General features: G+C 43.5%; 1 protein-coding gene across 3 annotated transcripts in view; it reads right to left on the bottom strand.

Annotated features, from left to right (window-relative positions):
• EPN3 (epsin 3) overlaps positions 1 to 25,051 on the bottom strand; it is a 107,252-nt gene extending 82,201 nt beyond the window's left edge. The window contains exon 1 of one of the 3 annotated variants that reach the window (XM_077251457.1): positions 24,990 to 25,051. The gene's annotated coding sequence lies outside the window, so the exon portion shown is untranslated. The other 2 variants (XM_077251456.1, XM_077251455.1) reach the window with 2 other exon arrangements.
• Positions 25,052 to 25,640: the final 589 nt, after the last annotated feature.

The following is a 25,640-nucleotide window of genomic DNA, read 5'->3' as shown; positions in this document are numbered from 1 at the left end:
TAACCGAAAAAAGGACTCGTCTGGCTACCCAAAATGTTGACGATCTAACATTCATTAAAATGAACCACAACTGGATTTCAAAATCTTTTGCCCCACCTTGCCCGGCCGACACCTAGCTTTCCTATGAAAAGCTCTTGCCTGTGAATTACTTTTCTAATGTCTAATTTGCTGCTGCAGATTGTACAGCATACGACATGTTTACACCTCCCTAAATGGCCAAACTCCCCACACGGGGCCGTGGTATCGCGACTTGGCGCAAGCACCCGTGAGACTGCTGTTTGTCTGAAGAGGTGGGTGTGCTCGCTTTTGGTTGACGGCATTGCTACTGGGTCCCTCATAGTACAATGTAGTGTCTCTGGCGGTGGTGGTGCGCACCCAACGTCAGACACACCGTTGTAACATGAGTGGCCCTGGGGCGGTCCCGCCGGCCTCAAGAGAGTTCCCCCCTACCCCAGCTCAAACTGGGCTCTACTACGTGCAAAATTATGTCGCACAGCTCCACCAATCTTTAGTCTATTCGCTGACATCATTCAATGTCTGGCACTGACAATACAAATTTGTAGACATCTATGATGCAACTTAAAGTAGTCTGTGTCTGTGTCCTATATTGGCACCATTAAATAGTTACTGCCAAATTACTATGTCAGAAACACAGCAGATGAGCCCACCCCTGTACCTAAGTATGCCATCTTTTTTTTTGTTTTGGTTGTTTTGCGAGACATTAACATCTATTTATATTTTGGGAGTACTGGGACAGACACTCCTTGCACTACTCCTCCACTCAGCACCAAGCTGCCTGCCCGTGTATCCATGTAACCGCTGTAAAACTGCCATGAGCCTATTGTTTGTTATTTTAGGCCTTTGATAGCCTGTCTGCGGTCCCTACTCCTCCACTGACCACCAAGCTGCCTGCCCGTGTATCCATGTAACCGCTGTAAAACTGCCATGAGCCTATTGTTTGTTATTTTAGGCCTTTGAAGCCTTTCTGCGCTCCCTCCTTCCACTAGTCCTCCACTGACCAGACCACTGCTGCCCGTGTACCCCTGGAACCAATTTTAAAGTGCCTACAGCCAGCCCATTTTATTGTGTTAGGCCTTCGAAGCCTGTCTGCGGTCCATACTTTAAATACTCCTCCACTCAGCACCAAGCTGCCTGCCCGTGTATCCATGTAACCGCTGTAAAACTGCCATGAGCCTATTGTTTGTTATGTTAGGCCTTTGATAGCCTGTCTGCGGTCCCTACTTTAAATACTCCTCCACTCACCACCACCAAGCTGCCTGCCCGTGTATCCATGTAACCGCTGTGAAACTGCCATGAGCCTATTGTTTTTTTATGTTAGGCCTTTGATAGCCTGTCTGCGGTCCCTACTTTAAATACTCCTCCACTCACCACCACCAAGCTGCCTGCCCGTGTATCCATGTAACCGCTGTAAAACTGCCATGAGCCTATTGTTTGTTATGTTAGGCCTTTGAAGCCTTTCTGCGCTCCCTCCTTCCACTAGTCCTCCACTGACCAGACCACTGCTGCCCGTGTACCCCTGGAACCAATTTTAAAGTGCCTACAGCCAGCCCATTTTATTGTGTTAGGCCTTCGAAGCCTGTCTGCGGTCCATACTTCCACTAGTCCTCCACTGACCAGACCACTGCTGCCCGTGTACCCCTGGAACCAATTTTAAAGTGCCTACAGTCAGCCCATTTTATTGTGTTAGGCCTTCGAAGCCTGTCTGCGGTCCATACTTCCACTAGGCCTCCACTGACCAGACCACTGCTGCCCGTGTACCCCTGGAACCAATTTTAAAGTGCCTACAGCCAGCCCATTTTATTGTGTTAGGCCTTCGAAGCCTGTCTGCGGTCCATACTTCCACTAGTCCTCCACTGACCAGACCACTGCTGCCCGTGTACCCCTGGAACCAATTTTAAAGTGCCTACAGCCAGCCCATTTTATTGTGTTAGGCCTTCGAAGCCTGTCTGCGGTCCATACTTCCACTAGGCCTCCACTGACCAGACCACTGCTGCCCGTGTACCCCTGGAACCAATTTTAAAGTGCCTACAGCCAGCCCATTTTATTGTGTTAGGCCTTCGAAGCCTGTCTGCGGTCCATACTTCCACTAGGCCTCCACTGACCAGACCACTGCTGCCCGTGTACCCCTGGAACCAATTTTAAAGTGCCTACAGCCAGCCCATTTTATTGTGTTAGGCCTTCGAAGCCTGTCTGCGGTCCATACTTTAAATACTCCTCCACTCACCACCAAGCTGCCTGCCCGTGTATCCATGTAACCGCTGTAAAACTGCCATGAGCCTATTGTTTGTTATGTTAGGCCTTTGATAGCCTGTCTGCGGTCCTTACTTTAAATACTCCTCCACTCACCACCTAGCTGCCTGTGTATCCATGTAACCGATGTAAAACTGCCATGACTGCCTACTGTTTGTTATTTTAGGCCTTTGATAGCCTGTCTGCGGCCCCTACTTGCAATACTCCTCCACTGACCACAATGCTGCCTGGAGTGCCTGCCTGTGTATCCATGTAACCGATGTAAAACTGCCATGACTGCCTACTGTTTGTTATTTTAGGCCTTTGATAGCCTGTCTGCGGCCCCTACTTGCAATACTCCTCCACTGAGCACAATGCTGCCTGGAGTGCCTGCCTGTGTATCCATGTAACCGATGTAAAACTGCCATGACTGCCTACTGTTTGTTATTTTAGGCCTTTGATAGCCTGTCTGCAGCCCCTACTTGCAATACTCCTCCACTGACCACACCAATGCTGCCCGTGTACCCCTGGAACCTATTTAAAAGTTCATAGAGCCTAGTTATATATTTTATTTACTATTAATAAGGCCATGATGGACTACGCTGTACCACGCTACAAGCTAACCAGTCGACACTTCTTTTGCGAGAAAAGCCATCCCAACCCTCCACCAGCATGTAGAAGACCGCATTGTCCATGCACTCTGGCAATCTGTGAGTACAAAGGTGCACCTGACAACAGACGCATGGACCTGTAGGCATGGCCACGGAAGATTACGTGTCCATTACGGCGCAATGGGTTAATGTGGTGGATGCATGGTCCACAGGGGACAGCCTACTAAGTCTGTCTGCAGTCCCTAATTCAAATTGTCCTCCACTGTCTAAATCGGAACTTCCACCTTCTGGCTTTCGGCCTATAGTATCAGAAATTAAACTGCATTTGGCCTTCAACTTTGGTTAGGGCCTACTAACGGCTTCTGCCCCTCCCTGGTGTTGCCCTCAACTAAATAAAGCTGAGCTTCAACCTTCCGGCTCTCATTATGTGGTTTAAAAAAAAAAAATGGTGGTTAGGGCCTACTAACGGCTTCTGCCCCTCCCTGGTGTTGTCCTCAACTAAATAAAGCTGAGCTTCAACCTTCCGGCTCTCATTAAGTGGTTTTAAAAAAAAAATGGTGGTTAGGGCCTACTAACGGCTTCTGCCCCTCCCTGGTGTTGTCCTCAACTAAATAAAGCTGAGCTTCAACCTTCCGGCTCTCATTAAGTGGTTTTAAAAAAAAAATGGTGGTTAGGGCCTACTAACGGCTTCTGCCCCTCCCTGGTGTTGTCCTCAACTAAATAAAGCTGAGCTTCAACCTTCCGGCTCTCATTATGTGGTTTAAAAAAAAAAAATGGTGGTTAGGGCCTACTAACGGCTTCTGCCCCTCCCTGGTGTTGTCCTCAACTAAATAAAGCTGAGCTTCAACCTTCCGGCTCTCATTAAGTGGTTTTAAAAAAAAAATGGTGGTTAGGGCCTACTAACGGCTTCTGCCCCTCCCTGGTGTTGTCCTCAACTAAATAAAGCTGAGCTTCAACCTTCCGGCTCTCATTATGTGGTTTTAAAAAAAAAAATGGTGGTTAGGGCCTACTAACGGCTTCTGCCCCTCCCTGGTGTTGTCCTCAACTAAATAAAGCTGAGCTTCAACCTTCCGGCTCTCATTAAGTGGTTTTAAAAAAAAAATGGTGGTTAGGGCCTACTAACGGCTTCTGCCCCTCCCTGGTGTTGTCCTCAACTAAATAAAGCTGAGCTTCAACCTTCCGGCTCTCATTAAGTGGTTTTAAAAAAAAAAAAAATGGTGGTTAGGGCCTACTAACGGCTTCTGCCCCTCCCTGGTGTTGTCCTCAACTAAATAAAGCTGAGCTTCAACCTTCCGGCTCTCATTAAGTGGTTTTAAAAAAAAAATGGTGGTTAGGGCCTACTAACGGCTTCTGCCCCTCCCTGGTGTTGCCCTCAACTAAATAAAGCTGAGCTTCAACCTTCTGCTCCAAATTACCATTTTAAAAAATGCAATAGGCTTTTCCGGCCTACTAAAGGTGTCTGCCCCTCCCTGGTGTTGTCCTCAACTGAACAAAGCTGAGCTTCCACATTCTGGCTTTCGCCCTATACTATCAGATATTAAACTGCATTTGGCCTACTAGTGTGGTTAGGCCCTTGAAACAGTGTCTGCTGCTCTTGGGTTTGCTACTCCACTGAACAAAGCAATGCCGCCTGTTTAGTCCTGTTACCAATTTTGAACTGCATGTAGCCTACTTTATTCTTTGGCCCTATATCTGTTTCCTCCTCATCCTGCCCATTGCCCAGCCACTGCTAAATGAGTCTGCTGGTACATTGACCTAGACCACTACATTCCCCTTGTACTCTACACAGCCAGAATCTGTCCCTGCTGAAAGTAAGGTTCCCCTTCCCGCATGTTATACCACCTTACACAGGGACAAAGAGGAAGGTGCAGATGAAAGTGCAGGTTCCTTCATCAGGTGGGGGGGCATACTCGTTGGCGACGTCACTGGCACAGGGCCCCTCAGAGTACGCAAAAGTGTCGCTGCTGGTGGGAGGCGCCCCCGCCATGCAAACACACCGCCGTACTTTGAGGGGCCCTGTGCCAGTGGCAATGCGAACGAGTGGGCCCCCCCTGCTTGCTCAGGATCACAGCACTTGCAACTTTTAAATACTTACCTTTCCCTGCAACACCGCCGTGACGTAGTCCGCATTTCCTGGGCCCACGAAAAACTTGAGCCAGCCCTACTCCCCCCACAACTTTCCCCCAATTCCCTATGCCCAACTATTATTATACAGTTAATTAAGATTGGCAAGCTTCAGAAACAAGAATGGATGTTTTTGGCATTAAAATGGGCACTGTAGGTGTTTTCCTGGCCTCCACTCACTGCCGACTATGCTTCCCCATTGACTTGCATTGGGTTTCGTGTTTCGGTCGATCCCCGACTTTTAGCGATAATCGGCCGACTGCACTCGACTCGACTCTGGACAAAATCGGGTTTCCCAAAACCCTACTCGATCTTAAAAAAATGAAAGTCGCTCAACCCTAGTGCTGAATACAAATGCATGCTACGATTTTCAGATTTCCATTTATAAAATAGGTAGAAAAACAGATAGCACTTCCTTTGCACTTCACAAATACCTGCTACTTATCCTTGGTATATCACATAAGATCCCAATAAAATACATTTAAGTTTGTGGGTGTAATGTGTACAAATGTGGAAAAGTTCACAGGGTATGAATACTTTTTTAAGGCACTGTATATGACAGCAGTTTGCTTTACAAAGATGGTGATGATGATGCTGCTACTTGTTTGCTGATTGACAGTCTTTTAGGCAAAGCAAAAGATAATTTTGTTAGGTGATTGGCAGCCTGTTTCCACTGCTTATTCTGATAATTGTGTATATGCACTTTAAGGCTATGTTCCCAAGATGAGTATTTGGTGAGTTTTTTTATGTTGCAGATTTTCTGCATTTTTGCACCTATTAGCAAAATTTGGTTACTTGCATTTTTTCATTTCAGTGTTATTGAGTGTGTTTTTATATGTATTTTTATCGCTTTTTGACATTGTGGTTTTTGTCTCTTTTTGGTATGTCATGTTTTTTATAAAGCCGCTTTGTCTTTGATACTTCCTTGTATTTGGCTTTAACAAAACTTTATTGATGCAGTTATGTGCAGATTACATGCTTTTCAATGCATTTCCGTAACAGAAACGCATTAAAAACACACGTGCGTTTTTTACCTGCTGATTTTCCACATGCAACACAAGTCTATGGAGAAAATCAGCACATAAAATTTAACGTACCTGCAAGAAAAGAGGGCATAAGATGGCATGTGATTTCCCATCCACTTTGCTGGAACTATAAGACGCTGCGTTTTTTGCCCAGCGAAAATACGCAGCATCAAAACCTCAACGGGATCTTAACCTAAGAGTCCGTTTACCTTTATTGATCGGCAGTCATTTTACAAAGGTCCACCAGCTTCAGATGCACACTGAGAGATCTATATTAGATCTGTAATAGATTGCTCAGTCCATATTGGCTGCCATAGTTATCACGGAATGATGATTGCACTTTGCAAAAGATCATTTCAACCAATGACCGAGTATTTTGCTAATTCAACAAGTGGTCGGCAGCCAGTTTTACACTGCAAATTAATCATGAAACAAGCCTTTTTGAGAGCAATCGTTCACGATTCCTTTCAGTACAAATGCAGCTTAATTTAAACAGGCCTACAGTGCATCACAATTTATGGTCACTGCCTCTTCAAGGAGCACTAAATCAATATATAGTTGTGCAAAGTTACTGTGCTTTACCCAAAAATGTCAGCTCATTGGTTTTATCTGTTGGCTGCAGCAGTGTCTAGAGTGAGAGAGATGCTCACAATATTCATTCACTGTGTTTAAAAATATAATGGGCCATAAGAGAACAAAAAAGAGGAGAAGCCAGCACTGCTCATGGTCAGGACACAATACATCAGGTGTACATGCACATACTAAATTCTATCTGTATTTCAAATATGAGACATTTAGCAAACAATTGATCAATTCTTTGAGCTACCCCGCCACTTCACGGCATTCTCATAATGGGGCAGTCCTACTCTACGTATTTTATTTACATTGTGCCTTTACGGCCTCCTAAATGTATTAAGAGTGAGAAAAAAAATGCTCCAGGTACAGCTTGCATGTTATGGTAATGTTATTTAATGTGGTCTTTCCTTTTTTTTTTTTTTCACTCTCAATACATTTAGGAGGCCGTAATGGCACAATGTAAATAAAATACATAGAGTAGGACTGCCCCATTATGAGAATGCCGTGAAGTGGCGGGGTAGCTCAAAGAATTGATCAATTGTTTGCTAAATGTCTCATATTTGAAATACAGATAGAATTTAGTATGTGCATGTGCACCCTATGTATTGTGTCCTGACCATAAGCAGTGCTGGCGTCTCCTCTTTTTTTGTTTTTACATTGGTATGTGGCTGACCACCACTGTTGCCGCGCACACTGGGTTAGGTACGCCTTTCTTTCTGTGTTCATTGTGATTGATAGGCTGCTGTTCACACACACACAACAGCCCTGCCCTGCCTCAGGCTCTAGTTATTTGTGCACCTGTGTCTCAGCCTGTCTCACCCTTTAACTTTGGTGCTGGTTTGGCAGTGTGGAAGCCAGATCTGAAATGTCTGCACAGGACCTGATCGGCCTTTACCTGCGCTTGCCTTTCCTGGCACCAAGGGAGTGATTCTGAAATGCTCCAGGTACAGCTTGCATGTTATGGTAATGTTATTTAATGTGGTCTTTCCTTTTTTTCTTTTTTCACTCTCAATACATTTAGGAGGCCGTAATGGCACAATGTAAATAAAATACGTAGAGTAGGACTGCCCCATTATGAGAATGCCGTCAAGTGGCGGGGTAGCTCAAAGAATTGATCAATTGTTTGCTAAATGTCTCATATTTGAAATACAGATAGAATTTAGTATGTGCATGTGCACCTTATGTATTGTGTCCTGACCATAAGCAGTGCTGGCTTCTCCTCTTTTTTTGCCATAAGAGAACACAAAGACAACGAATCATATTCTAGGATTCGTCAATTAATATAGAACATTTTGTTAGGGTTTTTCATTAAACCTCTTACTGATCTTAAACATAAAAGGCCTTTAGTAAATTGAAAGAATGTTTCATCTCCACTCTAGTTTTAATCCAACCCGATCTCTAGAAATTATTAATCGTAGAGGTGAATGCCTCAGAGGTTGGGATAGGGGCTGTTTTATCTCAAGGTCCCAAAACTCTGACCAACTTGCTGCCATATGCATTTCTCTCTAGGAAATTTTTGTCTGCTGAGAGAAATTATGATGTTGTGAATCGGAAGCTGCTCGCTGTCACATTAGGTTTTGAAGAACGGAGACATTTTTTGGATGGAGCTATTCATCAGGTTATTGTTGTGATTGATCATAAACATTTAGCTTATATTAAATCTGCTAAATGTTTAACCCCCGAGACAGGCCAGATGGTCCTTATATTTTTCTAGATTAAATTTTTTTATCACATTCAGGACGGGGTGCAAGAATATTAGGGCTGATGCTTTATCATGCAGCTTTGATTCAGTTTTTCCTCCAGAACCTCCATCCTCCATTCTTCATCAGGGTATTGTGGTTTCTATGGTATCCTCGGAGTTGGAAGCTGAGATCCATGAAGTCCAGTCTTTGGCTCATTCCGCTATTCCGTGGTCCAAATTATTTGTGCTCGCGTATCTAAGATTATGTTTGTTTCAGGAGTTTTATGATTCCGTCTAGAGTGGTCATCCTGGGGTCACAGCTACACAGAGAGATATTGCTAGACTCTTTTGGTGGCCATCCATGCTTAGTGATGTTTAACCTTTTGTATACCTTTTGTATCCGCTTGTGATGTTTGCGCACATGCTAAAGTCTGTCATAACCAGCCAGCCAGGGATTTGGCTCCATTTCTAATTTCAGAAAGACCATGGATTCATTTGTCTATGGATTCCATTACGGAATTGCCTTTGTTTGGAGGGAAAACTGTTATTTGGGTGGTAGTTGACCAATTCAGTAAAGAGGCACATTTTGTTCCTTTAATGGGGTTACCAAATGCTGAAACATTTTCCAGGTTGTTTATTGATCCCGTGGTGAGATTGCATGGAATCCCTTTGAACATTGCATTTGATAGGGGGGTGCAATTTGTCTCCAAGCTCTGGAGAGTGTTTTGTAAGAAACTGGGGATTGATTTGTCATTTTCCTCTGCTTACCACCCTGAAACCAATGGACAGAAAGAAAGGGTGAATCAATCTTTGGAACAAATTTGAAGGTGTTTCATTGTGGCTCATTAGGAGTGCTGATTCTCATTTTTACCTCTTGCTGAGTTCACCTTTAACAGTCGGGTCAACCAGTCTACTGGAACCTCGACTTTTTGTAATTATAGTTTTCATTTCCATTTTTGTTAATTATCTAGGACGAGTTCTGAGTGTCCTAGAATATAGGTTGCTATACAGAAACTTGGGGATGTCTGTATGGAGGTTCAAAAGAATATTAACGTTGCTCAGCCTCTTGAGAAATTCAGCAGGTCCCACATTTAAAGTAGGTGGTAAGGTTTGATTGTCATCCATAAATATTAAGTTGAAAATTCCATTAATAAAGTTGGGTCCTAACTTTATTGGCCCACGTGAGATTTTAGAAGTAGTTAATCTGGGGGCCTTTAGATTAACACTCCCTCCATGTTTTTACATCCCGAATGTGTTCCACAGATCACTGCTAAAGGAGTTTGTCCCTTCAGTACTGTCTCCCTCATCCTCGCCTCCTCCGGTTTCTGTCAATGACAGTTAGTATACAAGGTACAAAAATTGTCGATTCTTGGAAAGTCCAGTATCTCAACCATTGGAAGAGGTAGGGACCAGAGAAGAGATCCTACATGAGCCGTGAAGGCTGATCGTCTGGTCAGGGCTTTCGATCCTGCAGGGCTTTCGATCCTGGGGATTCCTGGGAAGCCTGTGGGTCTGGTGGCCCCCCTAGAGGAAGGGGTACTGCCCCAATTTCACCACTCACAGTGTCCTATGGAGTGACAGCTCTGCTGCCCTATGGGAATAAGGGCTTGCTCAGCTGTCAGGATTGTGACAGCTCAACGGACCAAACTGAAGCAGAGGTTTGAATATTGTGAATGACAGCTCAGCAGTCCTATCTGGCTCGTTCTGTGGGATCTTCTCCATTTTTCATCCATTCTGGGTCATTACAGAGCTATTTAGCACTCTGACAATGGCCAGACCATTGCCAATTGTAGCTTTGCTCAAGTGGTATGTGTTTTCCTTGTGCTATGAGTTGTATTCTGATCTCCATGGTTGACCTTGAATTTAGCTGTGACCATCTATTTGATGTACCTCTTTGTCTTGATACTCTGACATCAGATTATGACCTGACTATGCTTTTGTCTTTCCCCTTTGTCTACTGCGAGCCCTCTCCACACTGACCCTGGACCTCTTGACTATCCTGCCTTATGGCAAGTCCATGAGTAGTGACTAGCGCCACAAATGGTCTCAACTGCTGAAGCCAGATCTGTTTGCAGTTTGTGACATGACATATAAACTTTCAGTTAATGTTTGGGTGTGTCAGTTTTTGGTTTGCGAGTATCAGTGCTGGCGCTCTGTGTAGGACAAGTCAGTATGAGATTGAACACAGGCCAGAGAAAGCAAAACCACTGACGCACCCACGAGTGATACAGCGGTGCAGTCGCCCATGGCAATGGACTGATATGGACGTTCCAGCTGCAAATGAGAGGATAAAAGTTCTGGATTTATTTTGTGAGTTTCAAAATAAAGACGTTTATGTTAAACTTTCTTGGGTCACTACCTAAATCTCTACTGGGTTGAGTAAAGGACCAGAAGCGAAGTTGGAGGGACTAGACAATGAGTTACCTGGCTTAATAGAATTATATTAATGAATTATATGACATAATATTTAAAGCTCATTTATGTATATTTTTTGCTTGGAAAAGGTATTTAAAGAATGATATTCATACCTTTAAACACATTAACAATGAGTGTAAGTTGTTGAGCATTCATGTTAAAGGAGTTTTTAGATGTACCTGCATTAATGAGCATCTGTGATTTGTGACCTAGAAGCCAACTATATAATTAAAATATCAATAGTCATGATAAGATCTGTCAACAGCAATATTCTGGATCTAACAGAAAAAGGTTTGTCTTCCCTTTGGATAGTAAACACCTAAAAATAAGACAAACAGCACAACGGTAATAAAGATAAAGATAGGTAACAATGATTCAAGGCTTTACAATTGTTGACTAAACAGCACAAAACACACAGAGAGAGAATAATGGGAAGGCAACGGCGGAATCTGCCCTCCCCCAGTTCTATCCAGGATTTTTCAGCAGCAGAACCTTAATTGTACCCTCAAAAATGAAAACATTTCACATATGACTTAAAGGGAACATGACAGCCGATACATGCTGCCTGATCCACGGGCAGCATGTATCCAACACTGGCTGTTCGATCTCAGCCAGGTATGCTGACTCTAAAAAAGTGTGGCGTTTCACAGAAAAATAAAAGTTAAAAGCTTCCGAGTCACATGGGAGACTAGTTGGACAGATGGTTGCCAGGTGGCTTCTCCCCACGCGCTGCCCTGGAGTGACAGGTCTCTCCCTGCATGCATGAATAGGGAGGAACCAAGATGGTAGTTATGAGGGCTTGGGAAAAAACATCAGTTCCCCTCTATTGCTTAGGTGCTGACGGCGGGACATGCACAGTAGCATCAATTTGCAAGCAATGTTCTCACTCTGAGCAAGCACCGCCCACCAGTGGGTGGTATCGGTAAGCGATAGATGCTACTGAGCAGGCTCCACCGCCTGCACAATATTGCTGGAGGGAATGTTTTTTTTCAAAAACCAGAGTATTAACTATAATATTTAAAATAGGGGCAGGTCACTGAAGGTGAGGCCAGAGCAACACATAAAGCCCTGCCCACTGCCCCACCTACAGTCTCGCTCCGAAGCACGAGAATTTCATTAACGGAAATTTACAAATAAAGATTAAACAACAAGATGGATTTCATGAACCAAGATATCATTTTAATCAGTATAACAGCGCCGGTCTGATAGTGTCTGTAGGTCACTGTGCACAATCCTGCTGACAGGTTCCCTTTAATTAATATGGAATATGGATAAGCGGTTGACATTATATTCATTAATGGAGGCAGTAATGGATATCTCATGGTGGCATCCATCACCTACAGACTAATATGGGATCTGTCTAAAGGATACATTGTTAAGCCATTTCATGAGACACCCATTAATTGAATGCCATCACAGTCGATAGGTGATAGATAGCACTGTTAGCCATCCATTTAAAGCGCCAACCTGTTAATAATGCCTGTAGTTTACTTAGAAAAATACTGATGACAGGTTCATTTTAAGTGCAGTTGCCAGTGACTGGCAGAAGCAGTTAAATGGATAAACAGCAACAATTGGAGCTATCTCCGACCTCCTGTGACCATATGACGTAAATTTAGATTATGTGTCGTGAAAGGGTTAAATTATAGTTCAATTTAAACATCACAAAACCAACAAAAAGTAGCAGAGCTACATTACAGAGCTTTTCTACATCCATTGATTGGTTCCCAGAAATTAGAAGGGTTCCTGAGTAATGTCACAGTATAGTTTTCATGTAGCCACACATTGCACTGGGCCAACATCACAGCACCAACACAATTGTGTCTGGTTCCTCATGTAGTCATAAAAATAATAATTGACTATACACAGAGGACAAGTGATCACTGTGATCATTAGCTGTTTTTCATGGATTATATTCAGACACTGAATAAAGACTTGAGATCAGGAATAGTTTTTTCACCTTCACTGACTTGGCAATAGCTTCAGGTGATGTTTATACACAAATAGTATAGCAAGCGTGCAGAGAATAACCACTGTGTAAGAGAGGGTCAAGGACTTTGTAGGTAATGTTGTAAAAGAGGCGAGCTTCAGTGGGCGTTGAAGAACAGTTTGGCCAAATTTATGTGTATCACTATAAATCTGATGGTCAACTGTGTAATGTATGTTTTCTTCCATGGCACAGGTATCAAACATTACAAGGCTTCGTTTGCACGTTTTCTCATTTTTTTGGCTGATCGCTTACATGTTGAAATGGAGCAGTGATTGGGAATGGAAGTTACTAAGAATGTTTATTTGTCACATTGCTGACACATTTAAGTGGGGCTCGACAGAGTATTATATGTCAATGGAGGGTGCTACGTGTATGTGGCCACACGTCAAATGTCAGGGGAAAGGGCACAAGGGAGAACAGTGGGTCAGGGCAGGGCCGCGGATCAGGGCATTACTGCCTTTATTGGTGTATGAGGCCCGGTGAGCAGAGGGGGCCTGCTCACCGAACCCCAGCGGTAGGATTCTGTTGGTTTACTAACTGAACCAGATATCTGTAGATAAGTCACAACTATTTGTTTAAGGCTACGTGCACACGTTCAGGATTTTTAGCATTATTTTAGCGTTTTTTCGGCCGTTTTCCGCCGAAAAAACGCTAAAAAACTGCTTACATAAGCATCCTATCATTTTAATGCATTCTGCATTTTTTGTGCACATGCTGCGTTTTTTCCCGCGGCGGAATCGCATTCCAGAAAAAAATGCAGCATGTTCATTCTTTGTGCGGAATTGCGGGGATTCCGCACACATAGGAATGTATTGATCCGCTTACTTCCCGCATGGGGCTAGGTCCACCACGTGGGAAGTAAGCGGATCATGTGCAGTTGGTACCCAGGGTGGAGGAGAGGAGACTCTCCTCCAGGCCCTGGGAACCATATAATTCTTAAAAAAAAAGAATTCAAATAAAAAATCGTGATATTCTCACGAATATCTCCACGGAAATTTCAGCGGCAATTCTGCAACGTGTGCAGTGCACTTAGCCTAAAATGAAAAAAAGAATCAGTTAAACACTCATTTGTACATCCTTTATTGTTTTACAGATGCGCCTTTTCTGGGGTGGCTGGGGGCAGATGTTTTTAGCCGGGGGGGCCAATAACCATGGTCCCTCTGTAGGCTAGTAATATCTGCCCTCAGTCACTGGCTTTCCCACTCTGGCGGAGAAAATTGCGCGGGAGCCCATGCCTGTTTTTTCTGCGATTTAACCCTTTATTTTAACACCTAGAGCCACCAAATTTTGCACACGGACACTTTTAACATTAGTAGTAGGGAATATGTAATAAAAGAAGGGATGTGAGATGGTTTACTGTATTTAAACCATGTCTCATATCCAGTCGGGTTTGATAAGGAGAAAGCAAAAGCCGGCAATTGAATTACCGGCTTTTAAGCTATCTAGCGCTGTATGAAATATAAATATATATATATGTCTCACTGACATATATATATGGACTGTATATATGTTTCACGAATATTTGGGCCCATGGATCCATTCTATGTCCATTTTGCAAGCCGGCGAGAAAATCGGATGCCATACGGATAATTTGTAGAGAAAAAATTGCATCCTCGCGTTGAATACGGATCACTGTTCAGGAACTTTTCGGCGTATTATGCCTGTAAAAAACGGACAGTATTTCCCTACGCTAAGTGTGACGTCAGCCTATCTCTGTGTAACTTGCTCTGTTCTTGTTGCCAATAAACATCTACAGTAATTGGGCTGGTCTTTAGTTTGTATTGTATTGTAACCCTTTATACACTTTATACACTGGGGTGCAAAACAGTCAACTCCAACATTATGACACACAATTTCCACCTTAGTGTTGGGAGTGAACATTGTAATTTTGCAACTGTACTTTTGACAATGCCATAGGATTAGTGATGAGCGAATAGCATTGTTGCTCGCGTCTCCTCAAATATGCTCGGGTGATCTCTGAGTATTTGTTAGTGCTCAGAGATTTAGTTTTTGTCGTCTCAGCTGCATGATTTACGGCTGCTAGACAGCCTGAATACATGTGGGAATTCCCACAAACAGGCATTCCTCACATGTATTCAGCCTGTCTAGCAGCCGAGGTGACAAAAACTAAATCTCTGAGCACTAACTGGAGCGGCCCCCAAACGCAGGGCAGTGGAGTACTCGGTACCGGGTCCCTTCTGTCTCGGTTCTGGGGATGTCACGGTGGCCCGAGCCGGTCTGTGGCCCTGCTAAGGGGCGCCCAATTAAAGGTGTAGGTGAGAGTTTGTCAAGTGTTCGTGACCCCACCTGTGGTGTTCGGTCAAGGTGACCGACGCTGCTAGGGGTCCGCTGGGGTGATGGAATGGCAGCTAGATGGTGTAACTTCCCACAGGTGAAGTATGTCCCCAGGGCTTCCCTTGACAAGTAGATGGTGATGGTGTAGGTCGCAGTAAATGACGAGGACACAGGGTTGCAGTCTCTTTACCTTTTTACTGAAGGCTTCGGCATCCACAATCCAGAGCACTGCTAACAGGGCTGGCTGAGTCCGGCCGGTCCGAAGGCACATCCAGAGTTCCCTTTGCAGGTGGAAATCAGTAGCCTACCTACTAGCGCCTGGGTGTTGTAGTACCTCCCTGCTGAGCACCACGGGATAGTCCTCACAACTGTCATGTATGTTTCTGTTCTCTCTCTCTCCGTCCCCCAGATGATATGGATAGGACGCACCCGTATGACGGGGTAGGCCTGGAGTTATTTTATAGGGACCCTAGAGACGCCCCTCTCCCACAATTGCCTCCGTTGTCTTCATTAGGTGTAAAGGTGAGACAGCCAACCTAAAGTTAACTGCCCTGCTGTAGTTCAGAGTAATGCGTAGAGCCTATTACTCCCTCGGCGTTCCGGCCGCCGGCCACGCACCTCAGAAGGATGTTGCCGATCTCGGGGAACGACTCCTCCTGGTTCTATCTCCTTTGTGCTGTGATCTCGTTTCTCACTTCTCCACAATATACTTCGCTTCGTGTCCTTTCTTAGGATGCCGCCGCAATGAGGTGCAGGCGCGGCTCCGTAACGATCTGCCTCGTGCTAGGCCACTGCCAGGATCCCACCCCTGACAGGTACCTCCCTGAATCTTCCCAAGCAACGCTCCCCTCTCACTGGATGTTACCTGGGCAAAACCCAGTCAGCTTCTCCTTAACTTCCTATCCGACCCCCAGTTTTACCAGAGTGTGAGGAGTGGCCTAATACATAGAACCCTTTGCTCCCCCTGGTGTGAAGTGTAGTGTGTGACTGTGATACCTGGTCAGGTGAACTCCTTTAGTGCCATCAGACGTACCATCACTCCCCCTTGTGGAAGAGCAACAATACTGCAATGACCAGGACTCTGGGGCGCTGCACTAACAAATACTCGGAGATCACCCGAGCATACTCAAGGAGACCCGAGCAACAATGCTATTCGCTCATCACTACATCGGATATCACATGTTCACGTCCATGGAAGTAAAAATGGTAAATCAACTCTTTGAATGGTTCAAAAACATTGGCATTTCACTACTCTTTTAGCTAAAAGTTATGTATGAGATTAGAAAAACATGGCTACTCTCATCCAGTAACATCGCCAATTTTATCTACGGGCCGAGTCTATTATTGCAGCTCATACAGAGCGTCTGTCGATCTGGCTATTAGCCCTCCTTCTATAATGGAGAGCTCTCTAACCTTACAACTGCACGATGTCTAGAAAGTTCATTTTCACTAGAAACACAACTGTAGCAAATATGTATGAAATATTATGCTCTCCGAGTCAGCACTTATTAACATTAACATATCAGAATATAATCAATAACATTTTATCTTTTATTTGATATAAAATAAGGGGTCACTTGTGTGGATTCATTTTTTAACACGTGACCTAATATGTAAAAAATTAATTCAGCATCCAAGCATCATGTCTCCACAAATGTTCTGTCGCTTCACTCATGAATTACTAAAGGGTAAGACAATGTAAGGTATGTACTTATTCTTTTTATATCTGAAATGTCAGTGCAATCCGCAAAGTATTAGCCATGCTGCCTCTGTAATGTTTGTAAACTAATAAGGAAGTCATCATTCTTCCTCCATGTACACGTAGGGTTAACAATCGGAAAGTGGGTCAATGAGTCACATGAAGTCAGAATCAAGATGAATCAAGAAATGTTATAGTTGCTTTAAAAAAAATTTCCATGATAAAAAATTAATGACCGACGTTGTATAGGCTATCCATCTGTATGTCATTTGCATCAATGCATAGTGTCTGGTTCCACTGTTGAGCTCTTGCTACAGCACCTAACACAGCCACATGGATGTGGATGACATAATCCGTAATCTTTCATTTTATGGGTTTTTTTCATTCAGCCCCATTACTACAGGTATATGAAACTCAGCCCCCCCACCTTGCAGTCTGCCTTCACAAACATTTGTGAAAGATTGGGCCTTTCTAAGGAGATAGTCAAAATCACAGAAGAAAATCCAGCTCACCAATTCCACACTTCTGGAGCACGGATAGCACCTGGGCAGGGTGCAACGTCCAATCCAGAAAGCAGAAAAATCCAGCTCACAGATGAAATCCAAAAAAGTGCATTTTATTATCCAAGGTACATGAAGCCAAGATTAAAATTGTGTGTTCACAAAAAAGAGAATACAGGCATCTTTTGGCGCGTTTCGAGCGACATGCCCTCTTGGGTGAGTTTGGTGTGGAAAAACATGACTAACTCACACAGATCCCTGACCGCAACACAGTCCAACATCTTTGGAATGTACAAGAATGGAGATTGTGAACCAGATCCTCTCGTCCAACATCAGTGCCTCAGCTAAGGAATGCTCCTCTGGATGAATATGCAAAAATTCCCACAGACACACCAATATCTTGTTGAAAACCTTTCCAGAAGACTGGAAGCTCTGTTAGTTTAAAATTGGTAACCGACACCATATTAATGCCTATGGCTTTAGAATGGAATGTGATAATATCTCCTGTTGGTGTAATACTTTGTCCTTATAGTCAGGGCCGGAGTTAGGGGCAGGCAGACCAGGCAGCTGCCTGGGGCCCCCGCTCCGCCAGGAGCCCCCAGCTAGCGGCAAGTCACGCGGCCACTATGGGGCCCTGTGAGGCAGGGGGCCTGCCTGCCGCCAGCGCCGACTCCCCCGCTGCATTGAACTATACCGACGTCTGCTGGTACAGTTCAAAGCAATGATGGAGGAGAGAGCGTCACCTGACGCTCCCTCTCCCATCATTCCCCACTCTGCCTCTGACACTGTGGGTGTGCATCATCGCGCACTCACTGTGTGCCAGGCAGTGCGACGGCAGCCGCCAACACAGGAGCAGGGAGCAGTGCGGGCACGAGGAGAGGTGAGGAGGAGCTTGTGTTTTTGTTTTTTTTTACTGGACTGTGGGGCCATTCTCGGGAGGGGAAGGGAGGGTAGGGAGATGTGGGCTGTGCTGTATACTACTGTGTGGGCAGTGCTGTATACTACTGTGTGGGCTGTGCTGTATACTACTGTGTGGACAGTGCTGTATACTACTGTGTGGGCAGTGCTGTATACTACTGTGTGGGCAGTGCTGTATACTACTGTGTGGGCAGTGCTGTATACTACTGTGTGGGCAGTGCTGTATACTACTGTGTGGGCAATGCTGTATTCTACTGTGTGGGCATTGCTGTATACTACTGTGTGGGCAGTGCTGTATACTACTGTGTGGGCAGTGCTTTAAACTACTGTGTGGGCTGTTCAATATAGTACTATGTGGGCTGTGCTATATACTACTATGTGGGCTGTGCTATATATTACTATGTGGGCTGTGCTATATACTATGGGGGTATATTATATTCTATGGGGGAGGCTGTGTTATATACTACGTGGCTGTGTTATATATTGGGGTACATTATATTCTATGGAGGAGGCTGTGATCTATACTATGAGGGGCTGCATTATATTCTGTGGGGGGCTTTATTAGATTTTATGAGGGATGATTGCATCATACTCTTTGATGGGGCTACATTATATTCTATGGGGAGGTGGGCTGTATTCTATTTATATTCTATGAGGGTTGATCATACTTTATGAGGGGGCTACATTATACTATATGGGGGGCTGCATTATATTCTATGGGGGGTTACATTATACTCTGTGGGGTGGCTGCATTATACTCTGTGGGGTGGTGGCTGCATTATACTATATGTGGGCTGAATTATGCTGTATCGAGGAGTATGGGGAATACATTATACTATATGAAGAACTGTGGGGTGCCTTATACTATGGGAAGTGAATTGTACTACTTGGATGACTATGACGGTGCATTATACTATATGGAGCACTGCAAGGAGTGTATTATGCTATATGGAGGACTGAGGAGTATATTTTAATATATGGAGGACTATGAGGAGTGTATTATACTATATGGAGCACTATGAGGAGTGTATTATACTATATGGATGACTATGGGGAGTGTATAATACTATATGGAGGACTAAGAGGAGTGTATTATACTATATGGAGGACTATGGGGCACATTATATTATATGGAAGACTATGGGGTGTGCATTTTACAATATGGAGGACTGTGGTGCACATTATAATATATGGAGGAGTATGGGGTGTATTATACTAAACAAGCAAAATGCTGCATATTCATTGGGCGATTGGATTGTTTATGCCAGAATAAAAATCATTGTTCTTAGTAGGACATCGCCGGTGTAAACTGTAGATGTGCTGCTGATCACATGATACTGTATGGTGATCTATTAGTGATCTATTAGTGATCGTTCTGTCCCTATCAATCTTTCTCAGATGGTGGAAAGAGGCCGGGAAACAAGCGTCCAACGACTTCAGTATTGTTGATCACACTCGCTTAGCGGCCTGAGATCAGCGCATGTAAATACAACAGAAATGCTTCTGTGTGATGTGCAATATGTTAGCATTTGGGGACCCATTTTAAACTTTGCCTAGGGCCCAACTTTGCCTAAAACCGGCCCTTCTTATAGTGTACTATCCTGTGATGAGTCTTAAAGCCTACACTTTACAGCTCAAAAAACATGGTTTCCAAATATTGGGAAGATCATTGTTAGGAAGCTGGAAGCAGTTGTTTGCAAGTTGGAATTAGAGCATCTATACTTTTCACTAGCCATTCTGATAACAGCTGTGAGGTATTTGTCAAATTGAGATATTCTAAATCCTTAATACCAAGTCCCAATAGGCAGAAACACGTCCATATGTTCTCTACCACTTGTTGAGTTTGCTCATCAAGTTATGCCAGACTCAGAGGCAGTCAAATTCAGCATTAATCACAGTTCCTTGCTACTAGAAGAGCAAGGGGTAATTTCTTCACCAATGGTTTATAGACATGAAACTTTACCATATGGCACTTTCCTTTGTGTTCATGTTTTATTTGTAATATATTATGAACCAAAGGACAACAGTAAGTGAAGCAACATGAGCCAATGATTAATTCAGATATTTGTCAAATATTTTGGTAGATAAGGTTATTACATTCAGCATGTGACTAGCATAGGAACCACATGAAGATAAGGTGCCTGGAAGCAGAATGCCTCATTGGAACTGTGGTATTGACCTTGAGAAGTCTGATAACATTCATTCATAGACTAAAGGTGGTCATACAGATTAGATGAACAGCTGATTTTCAAATGACCTTCCAACCATCTAATGTGCATTGGTCTGTCTAGTCCAGTGTTTCCCAAACTCCAGTCCTCGTGACCCCCAACAGATCATGATTTCAGGATTTCCTTAGGGTACTGTCACACAGTGGCACTTTGATCGCTCCGACGGCACGATCCGTGACGTTGCAGCGTTGCTTAATTATCACTCCAGCGTCGTAGACTGCGGTCACACTTTGCAATGCACGGCGCTGGAGCGATAATTTCATGACGTAGTTGCGATGTAGAAGTCATACGGGACATTGGGAATATCGTGCACTCCTTTGTTACACGCTGCGATCATGCCGCCACAGCGGGACACTTGACGACGAAATAAAGTTTCAAACGATCTGCTACGACGTACGATTCTCAGCGGGGTCCCTGATCGCAGTAGCGTGTCAGACACAGCGATATCGTAACTATATCGCTGGAACGTCACGGATCGTGCCGTTGTAGCGACCAAAGTGCCACTGTGTGACAGTACCCTTAGTATCTGTGGCAATTTCTGAGGCCTTGATAATAATTACATCATCTATGCAATACTAAGGCTAGTTTCACACTAGCGTTAACTGCAATACGTCGCAAATGCGTCGTTTTGCCGAAAATACGCATCCAGCAAAAGTTCTTGCTGGATACGTTTTTTCGTCATAGACTTACATTAGCGACGCATTTGCGACGCATTGCAAAATGTCGCGTCCGTTTTGCGACGCTTGGGCGTGTGTTAGCGGACCGTCGGGAAAAAAAAACGTTACATGTAACGTTTTTTGCTCCCGACGGTCCGCTTTTTCCGACCGCGCATGCACGGCCGGAACTCCGCCCCCACCTCCCCGCACTTCCCCGCACCTCACAATGGGGCAGCGGATGCGTGGGAAAAATGCATCCGCTGCCCCCGTTGTGCGGCGGAGACCACGCTAGCGTCGGGAACCTCGGCCCGACGCACAGCGACGGGTTGTTCCCGACGCTAGTGTGAAAGTAGCCTAAGGAAATCCTGAAAACATGATCTGTTGGGGGCCACGAGGACTGGAGTTTGGGATACACTGGTCTAGACTTTCCTCATATAGTAGATGTTTGGACAAAAAAGTATAGGATATGTTGGATTTCAACATGCCCAATCATGTATTTCAGGTAGCAGTCTCTATTCCTGTCTCTGTATGGGGCATTTGGAGGAAAAGCTGAACAAGTAATTGGCTGGGTGTTCTATAAAGTGTTTGACCACTGTAACTCAAATTAACAGGAAGAGATATGGAATCAATGCGAAATCTATCCACATCAATAGTTTAATGTTATACACACAAAATGCTTAAAATAAAACAAAAAAACTCCATGCTGTTGTGACTTGAATTTATGTTCTTTTGTAAAGTCATCTTTAGGAAGATCTCTGATAACTATGACTTAATAGCCTGGCAGTTCTTAGGGGACTTGGGACATGTTTGGTGCAAGGACACACTACAGTGGTCCACAGTGGAGACCTTGTGACGCCATATGGCAATATATTCCACCCTAGATGCAATGCTGTAAGGCGTTATATATTACAAGGGAGCCATATGAAGGATGCATGGTATGCAAATCTTAGATCACTCTTCTGATGGAAATATAGTTGTAAAAAGAAGAAACAATGTATTTATATGTAACCTAAAGGGGAAATAAATATAAAAAAAAGCAAACATTGATGCAAGTCAGGATAAAAGATAAAGATAAATGTACCTCTTGGGCCAAAGTATAGAAATCACATCTAAACTAAGAAAGAATGCATTGCAACCCGGGACCTCTGCTATTGGCTGTGTTTGCATCATACATTGGATTTAGTGTGTGCATTTGATACCACGGTACCCAGGAAAAGCAAAACATAATTTTTTAGGTCACTTTCAATCATTACGAATATTGCAATATACAACATTTTTGACATTTTAACAATACCAATTTGTTGAAAGAAGTTTTCTTCCATGCTATTATGCTACACACATTCCTTCATTCCAAGACTCCTTTTATTTATTCCTTTCAATGCTCAAGCAAGTTTCTCTAGCATAACCCCTGACCCCCTAAATAAAAGCCTAAATTCCATACACAATATGCACTATCAATGCCTGAACTGTACATATTGGACTGAACGCAGTGTAAAGGTTAAATAACCTGAGAGTAATTTCCATTTTCTATTATCTGATCAGAAGGTCCCTCAAAGAAAATTCCACCAACCACTATTTTTGGATATGCTGATTACTAGATGTTCAATAGTATTCACAAGTTATCTGTAGGGGAACCTGACAGTACCACCACAGGACAAAATGAAGCATGACATGGTACTCGGTGAAATAAATGGGCTATCCACACAATGATCAATGTCGACTAAAGATGGTCTTTGAGCTTGGTAGTTCCTAATTGATGAAACTATATTAACTCAGACTTTTGGTGTCCCCTAAAGTTGACATTTAAAGTAAATGGCTAGTCATGTGAAAAAGCTGAAAAGAAGCGAGTTGGCTATTACTAGCAATGGGCAAGAGTCACAATTGTCAAACTTTGATTACTTTTTCCATGTGTTTAATGTATGTAAAAAATAGAGGTGGTGCGAATAGATCTCCAGGACTCAGGCCATTGACTATGTAAGTAATCTGTGACCACTGAATGGGAGCCCTGAGAATCTCCTCCTATCTGATGGCATCCCCAGCCCCTCCTTTGATTAGCAACGTTGATTTGCAACATCATCGTTGCAGCATGACGTAAATATGATGCCCCACTCAGTGGGCTAATGGAAAGAAGAGCTGTGGATGCCATCAGATAAGAGGTTCAGGGCTTCTATCCAGCGGTCACAGTTTAGGGATGTTGCTGATGGACCGGGTCCTGTGAATCCATTCACACCACCTTCAGTCACAATGCAATATTTCAGTACATGTATATATGCTTATAACACATCTTCTAAAATATAGAAAACCAACCTTTCCCTACTGTCACCATAGTCATTTAAGTAATCAAAATGATTTTAACTGACATAAAAGTATGTATACATACAAATATTTGGTTCAAATAAGACATTCCTCTCCCACCTTACCTGTTACTTCTCCGTCTTCTTCAGTAGGATGGGTGAATGCTAAGCTCCATAACTTCACAAGTAAAATCCTTTACGAAGTGACAGCTCCGTATGTTACAGATGCATACACCTTAATAGTATAGAATGAGCAATGTCTCATACATATACAGAGGAGTGGACTAAAACCGATGTATTCCATTTGCTGTAGTGTGATTATGTGCCATTTCATGTGTATGTGCCTCTATTCTGGGGTCTGATATCAGTGATCAGTCTATCACTGCGCCCGTCGGTGTGTGTGAGTCTTACCAATGTTTCCGTCAGTCAGTTTATTTTCTTGTGTGTCACCCTGCCTCAAAGTTGTTCTGCTAGTTAGGCAGGTCAGACATTAATTCAGCCCTATTTTAACTCTTTAAGAACAGGCAAGTTTCTACAGGTAGTTAGTTACCATATACAGTCTAATGCAAATATAAGTACAATTAGAAGCTCAAGGACAATAATCAAATGTGCAGATGAGATAAAAATTCCACGAGAATGCTATTTATCCTCCAATGTCCAGTGTACAGTTGCCCAAGTCTTCTACTAATCTGACATGGAGCCATATTAAGGCTTAAGTTTTATTAAAACTGATAGAAAGGGAAAGTAGAATAATTGTCTCGGTGTCCAATCAGGTTGCTTCACTCATTTTCAAAAAGGGTCCTCTGAAAAATAAGAACATCTAAATGTAGACACTGGCCCAAGTTTTTCAATGGGTTTGAGTAAATTTTTTGTCGTAAATTACATGGAAAAATTCATTTTTTATGCTAGAGTTGCCAAAAGATGAACAATGGGCGTAGTTTCCACAGGCTGGGTGATTCTATATTTAGTTGTCACCCCATAAAGTTTTATAAATCAATTGAATGGTGTTACTATGTGACCCCTTTTATTAAGGAACTAAATGTGGTTGCATGCCTTACAAAACCTGCTTTCAAATGTTTAACTTGGGCATTCTGAGATCATGAAGAAAACTCTCTTGTTCTTGACCACAGTCAGCCAGAATGGACAGCAGCTAGAATCATCCCTCAATCTGGAGGACCATGCATGACACAGACCATACATTAGTTAAAATGAATACCATGTAATGCTTCTTTCCTCCTGTGGAGGTGCTGCAGTGAAATGAAATAATCCTTCCTTCACCATTAGTAGCTGAATACTGAGTCCGTCTAATAAAGTGGACAATCAGCCAAGGAAAGTAAAAGTGCAAATCAACTTGCAAGACATGGTCCATCAGCCATGTCAGTAATCTGTGGTCGCTGAATGGGAGCCCTGAGATCCACCACCTACCTGCCAGTGTCTGTGGCTCTTCTTTTGATTAGACAGCCTGGCATGATGCCACATGTGCGTCAAGCTGCAGCGATGTCGCGCCAGGTCAACTAATAAAAAGAACGGCAGGAGAAGCAGTCGGGTAAAAGGCACCCCATCCCATGGCTCCCATCCAGCAGCCACACATTACTGATGTTGCCGATGGACTGGGTCCTGCGAATCGATTCACACCAACACTATAAAATGTGTGTTAGGAAGAGAAAATGTGTGATTTGTTCTGAAATATAATTCAGAAAGGGATTACTGATATTGAAATCTCATACCTTGTGTTAAGACCTGGTTAGACACTCCCAGATTTAGGGCACATGGGAAGGGCAACCCAGTGGCATTGTTCCCTGTGGTTCTGGGCGGAAGGTTTCAGCACTATCCAGAACATTGATGGGCAGACAGGTCTGTCCTGTTCTTGCTTCCACATTTAGAGCATGTGTCACCAGATGAAATTCTTGTCATTTCACAACACCGATAGCAAATGAGACAGAAACTAAGAGCTTTTTATTCAGAAACATTTGATGAAGCCACAGTGAACGCACAGGTCAAGCCAGTGTAGAGCTTTTACAGGCACAGACAAGTGTGGAAATTCTGGCCTGAGGGTCCTCTTTGAATTGTTAACCTGAATTCCCTGGGATTTATGTCTTTACCTGACATTCTCTGAAATCCTTCAGTTTTAGCACCACCTGTATTACAAATGTCCATGTTTCCCCAGAAATGTAAAATGTTTTTTTTCTCTCTTTAATTACAGGTTAAAATCTTTTTAGAGGGGCAGAGTATTCTTCAGCACAATATTATGATGTATGTGTAACAATGCTTACTCCGACTTGAAGGCATGCGGAATGTGTTTGCTTTCCCGATTTCAGACTTTCAGAACATGCAACATGAAAATTACAAACTAACATGCTATCAAAATGTTTAGAAAG

The sequence above is a fragment of the Ranitomeya variabilis genome, chromosome 4, assembly GCF_051348905.1.
Source record: "Ranitomeya variabilis isolate aRanVar5 chromosome 4, aRanVar5.hap1, whole genome shotgun sequence".
Classification (NCBI taxonomy): Eukaryota; Metazoa; Chordata; class Amphibia; order Anura; family Dendrobatidae; genus Ranitomeya; species Ranitomeya variabilis.
This window is presented reverse-complemented; position numbering and strand designations above follow the sequence as displayed.